Raw genomic sequence first — 6,000 nt, 5'->3', positions numbered from 1 at the left:
TCCCGGGGCTTGGGCTCTACAGAGCCTTCCTCCAGAGCGACGATGGCGAGCTCCCCCCTCGGTGCGTGAGGGGCTCCGGGCTCCCTCCCTATCGTGAATGACTTCCGTGATGAGTTAGCTCATTCTTTGTTTCATGAAGTGTTTTTTTATTTTGTGAAGCTTGATTGATGACTTGTATGTTTAAGTGGGATATCTCATTTGTATGGACAAAGTAAAAATTATCATGTTTTGCATGCTTGATTTGTATAGATGGTTCGTTTATGTCAATTGTGAGCGGGAGGAGGCCACAGAAGAGCCGGCCACACCAAGAGGGTGCTTGGATCCAAGGGACTTATTTTAGTCTGACTAAAAATAGTCTCTTTAAGAGGCTAAAGTTCCAAGCACCCCTGACTAAAGAGCGGCTAAAACTAGTCTTGAGACTAAAAAATTTTAGTCAGGGGTACCCCTACTAAAATGTGGATTAGTCCTCTCTCTCCTCATTTAACTCCTCTCCTTTAACACAGGCGAGTTCTTTTAGTCTCTTTAGTATTTGGATCCAAGCATGGGTGAGGCTAGCAAGTTTTAGTCCCACTACTTTTAGTCATGGAACTAAAACGTATCCAAGCACCCTCCAAATCCGGCAGGAAATAGGGTCCAAAGTAGTCAAATGATTGAGATAGAGCATTTATTGTCAATCTAACCCTGCCATCCATACACCTCTTTGGTTTAGAGTTAGTTCAGGGTTAGAATCTAACTCTAACCTCTAACTGAGTTAGAGTTCTCCTCGTCTCGGCTCATCGCCATCATACTTTCCCCATTCCTGTGTGTTCAGTATCCTGCGAATCAAAGAGGCCCTTTTTTGCGGGAAAAATCAAAGAGGCCCTTAGACTGGTTTCGGTCCGGTCATTTTTTATAAACGTGTTATGTCCAAAATTTAATGAACGTGCTCCGGTTTCCACGAAAATAATCCGGTTTCATGTAGTAATTCATTCATTCATTTATTCTTCTGCGGGGGGTTTGCATATAATTCGTGAGGTCTGAAATGTAAAGTACCCCGACATATGCTCGGAGTCGTGCATGCACTACGACCCAGATGCTCTATGTCCCACATGTCGGCAAATGGGAGCACGTGGAAATAGCCTAGGAGTACATATAGGAGGATAAATGCGTGAAATAATATGTACTGTGAAGCGTAGCCGCGGTTCGAAAAGGAGACCTAAAGTGATGACAGCTATAGGTCGCACGCACCCAACTAGTGGTACTAGACATACGACTAATTTTTCCCTAAAAAAAAGAGGCACGAGTGCTCAGTACTCCTATTCTATAAACACGAGTCCCATCTGACAACAGCGTCCGTGCTACAGCTAGCTCTCCTCCCTCGTTTCTCTCTTCTAGTAATTCTAAACTCAGCCAACGCCCGGTGGGCGGGGTGGGTTTGCTCAACTGCGGCCCCACCTCACAGTGAAAATGTTACGACTGGAATAAAAATGCCATATACTCCCTCCGTTCATAAATATAAGCCTTTTTAGATACTATTTCAAATGGAATACAACATACAGATGTATGTAGACATAGTTTAGAGTGTAGATTCACTCATTTTGCTCCGTATGTAGTAGTCACTTGCTGGAATCTTTTGAAAGACTTATATTTGGGAACGGAGGGAGTACTATACTAATAAAACATTAAGGCCACGAGGCGATGCAGTGCTGGTTACAGGAGGCAAGAAGAGATGCATCCATCAACGACGTCCACCTCCTCGACTCAGGGCGCCGGCCCACCGAACGGCGCCTAAGTAGCAGCGACTTTCGTGGCCAGGTCGACGTGCTTCTGAACAATGGCGTCCAAAGATTCCAGCCGCTGGAAGAAGGCCAACGTCTTTCTGTCCTCGCTTTCCTTGTAGTGGCCTATGTAGACGATTTCCTCGTAGACGTGGATGTGCAGGTCGACGGTTTCTTGCATGGCGAGGCGCTGCGCGGCGAGCGCGGCCTCGAGGTGCACATTCTTCGTCGCGACCTCCGGCACCTGCAGGGCCACCAGGGCTTGAAAGAGTTCGTCACCATGGAGGCCGATGAGGGTGGCAGGCAATGAGGAGCCTGGGCACGCGGGCTGGAGCAGTACGGCATGGTCGTCCGCGCGCTTCTTGATGGCGGTGAACTTGCGGATGGAGTTGACCATCATGTCGTCCATGCGAGAGGCGAAGCCGGCGTCGGCGAGGGCTACGATGCCTGCGGTTGCCAGCACCGTCTGGAAACGCTGCGCGGTGCGGGGCCGCAGGCCAGCGCCTTGGATGATTTGGCACAGCCGACTGCCGCTCGCGTCCATCGCCTCCATAGGTGCTTGTGGCTTCTGGTCACTTGGTCTTGGATTGGAGTGAGCAGTGTTGCACAGAGACTTGGGAGTAGGTGGATTGGAGTGGTGGGGCGCCTTTATTATATGAGAGTCCAAACTCTGTTGCATTCACATCGTGCTGGCTCTATTCTGCTTCTCCAATTAATTCCCTCTGCATGTAATTGAGGATGCATCATTGACCGTTCAACGTCTCGGGAACCGCTACCCTCTCCCTCCTTGGCATTCAAGCACCTATGGACCCGTCGATGACGAGGTGCCTATGGTGACTTCGTAAATTTCAAGATGATAGTGCCGTGCGTGTGTGCATTCATAGGGGTGAGTGTATGCGCGTGTATATGAGCGCTTGCGTCTGTACTGTGTAAAAAAACGTAAATGCATGTCAAAAAGAGACTAGTCAGTATACTCAATATTGTGCACCTCGGAGAGGAAAACGATAGAACTAGTACGTATTTATTTACGGTGCAGATTCACTCATTTTGCTCCATATGTACTCCGTCTCGGTGTAGTCTAGTCACTTGTTGAAATCTCTAGAAGGGCAAATACTCCTTTCTGGTTTATAGGGCTATACTAGCAAGTAGTTGTACGTACTAGTACAATAGTGGGCTCACATAGCAATTTTGTCTCATGCAAGAGCCTGGCTATATGTGTGCTCCAATGTTCGCAACTCCAACGTTCGGTTTGCGCTTGGCTCTTCGCCTCTTTGAGAAGACGAACAATGATGTTACTACTACTGCTTCTACAGTGTCGAATCCACTGCTGCATGTCCGTCCACCGCGAGCGGGACGGATAGCTTGTTGTAGAAGTACTACCAAGCAAAAGCCTGTACTCGTTTGTGAGCAACCGCGCGCATGGGTGAGGGAGAAGGCGTGTAGTAAAATCAAGCTTCTCCTCGTTGTACGAGTTGACGCGACACATCATAGCACTGGCCCCACATGCTTGCCTCTAAACTTGGTTGAAAGACCCGCAGTGTACAATATATTTGCTGCAACCTCTAACATTTACCCACCACAAATTAAAATATATGTGGTCGTATGCATCGTTCCGATGCAGAGGCCGGGGAGTCCCCCCTTTTTGAAAAAAAAAAACAAATCAAAATATATATTCCTGTCTTGACCAGATGAGCGTGCAAACTACAATCACCAGGGTGTCAGGTAGGGCCAGAAGACTATTTTAATTTTAAAAAAAACTTCGAGACGGCCACATAACATGGAGCCGACCCCAACGATTTTAAGCTTACAGGCACGGTACACGCTATCCTAGACTACTCTACACATGAAACTACCACACGAGCGTCCGGGCTGCGCTTGGCTCTTCGCCTCTTCGGGAAGTCGAACAATGATGGAGTACTACTGCACTGGAGGAGTACTACAGTACGCTTCTGGCCATATGACACCGATTGAATTGCTGCATGTCCACCGCATGCGGGAGGGAGAGCGTGTAGCGAAAGCTTCTCCTAGTCTTGCCAGCCACCACGCTCATGGGCGAGGGAGGGACGCTCCTGCCTTTGCGTGTATGACAGGTGGGCCAGACAGGTGTGTGGCCAACCTGTCATACAGCCAAAGGCAGGTGCAGTTAAGTCTGCGAGGGAGAGGATAATCAAACTTCTCGTTGATGTACGAGTTGACGAGACACATCAAAGCACTGCACTCGATATATTTCAATAATTTGCGTTTACTGATGCATTAATTACAACGCATGCATGCATGCCGTGACTCTCCTTTTGATACTTGCATGTGTTGATTTAATGCACCTTGAAGTAGTATAGAATATGTGACGGTAAAGCTTTGTAATACCCCGGCCCAAGTCGAGAGATGGTTGTGCACGAGGAGGGCGAGATCATGCAGACCGAACAGGACCCGACGATGGAGCTCTCTAAGGTCTCGATGGACCTCACCGTGCTCCACTGCCCCTTGTGCCTCCGCCCCTTGACGCCTCCAGTGTATGAGGTTCGAATACACCTCGTCTGTTCGGCTGATTGAGCAAGGTGCAGGTTTCTTGATTGATGTGCTGTTCGATTGATTTCTGCAGTGCAAGGGAGGGCACCTGGCCTGCGCGGACTGCCGCGTCGAGCGCCCCGGGAACCAGCGGTAGTGCTAGAAGTGCGAGCGCGGCGGTGGCTTCGACGTGCGGAACATGGCGGTGGACTCTGTCCTTTCATCGGTGAGGGTGGAGTGCCCGCACGAAGGCTGTGGGCTCTACGTCACTTACCACAAGCTCGCCGATCACCAGAGCGTGTGTCGCTCGCGCCCTGCAAATGCCCCGTGCCCGTCTGTGGCTACGAAGGCCCGCCGCCGGCGCTCTACCACCACATCAGCACCACGCATCCCATGCCCGTGCACAGGATCCAGTACGGCAAGGTGCTCCAGCTGCAAGTGCCACTGTCGGAGCCACGGCTCTTGCTATTCGCGGAGGAGGACCGCCGCGCCTTTTTCTTGGCCGGCGGCGTGCTCGACATCGGCGCGCCTATTGTTGGGGAACGTAGCAATAATTCAAAATTTTCTATGCATCACCAAGATCAATCTATGGAGTCATCTAGCAACGAGAGAGAGGAGTGCATCTACATACCCTTGTAGATCGCGAGCGGAAGCGTTCAAGAGAACGGGGTTGATGGAGTCGTACTCGTCGTGATCCAAATCACCGATGATCCTAGCGCCGAACGGACGGCACCTCCACGTTCAACACACATACGGAGCAGCGACGTCTCCTCCTTCTTGATCCAGCAAGGGGGTAGGAGAGGTTGATGGAGATCCAGCAGCACGACGGCGTGGTGGTGGAAGCAGCGGAAATCCAACAGGGCTTCGCCAAGCGCTGCGGGAGGAGGGAGATGGAGGCGCCAGGGCTTGGGTATTGCTGCCCTCCCTCCCCCCTCTTTATATAGGGCCCCTGGGGGGGGCGCCGGCCCTAGGAGATCCAATCACCAAGGGGGGGCGGCGGCCAAGGGGTGGCTTGCCCCCCAAGCCAAGTGGGGCGCCCCCCACCCCTAGGGTTTCCAACCCTAGGCGCAGGGGGAGGCCCAAAGGGGGGCGCACCAGCCCACTAGGGGCTGGTTCCCCTCCCACTTCAGCCCATGGGGCCCTCTGGGATAGGTGGCCCCACCCGGTGGACCCCCGGGACCCTTCCGGTGGTCCCGGTACAATACCGGTGACTCCCGAAACTTTCCCGATGGCCGAAACTGGACTTCCTATATACAATTCTTCACCTCCGGACCATTCCGGGATTCCTCGTGACGTCCGGGATCTCATCCGGGACTCCGAACAACTTTCGGGTTACCGCATACTAATATCTCTATAACCCTAGCGTCACCGAACCTTAAGTGTGTAGACCCTACGGGTTCGGGAGACATGCAGACATGACCGAGACGACTCTCCGGTCAATAACCAACAGCGGGATCTGGATACCCATGTTGGCTCCCACATGCTCCTCGATGATCTCATCGGATGAACCACGATGTCGAGGATTCAATCAATCCCGTATACAATTCCCTTTGTCAATCGGTACGTTACTTGCCCGAGATTCGATCGTCGGTATCCCAATACCTTGTTCAATCTCGTTACCGGCAAGTCACTTTACTCGTTCCATAACGCATGATGCCGTGGCTAACTCCTTAGTCACATTGAGCTCATTATGATGATGCATTACCGAGTGGGCCCAGAGATACCTCTCCGTCATACG

The sequence above is a fragment of the Aegilops tauschii genome, chromosome 5, assembly GCF_002575655.3.
Source record: "Aegilops tauschii subsp. strangulata cultivar AL8/78 chromosome 5, Aet v6.0, whole genome shotgun sequence".
In the NCBI taxonomy this organism is placed as follows: Eukaryota; Viridiplantae; Streptophyta; class Magnoliopsida; order Poales; family Poaceae; genus Aegilops; species Aegilops tauschii.
This window is presented reverse-complemented; position numbering follows the sequence as displayed.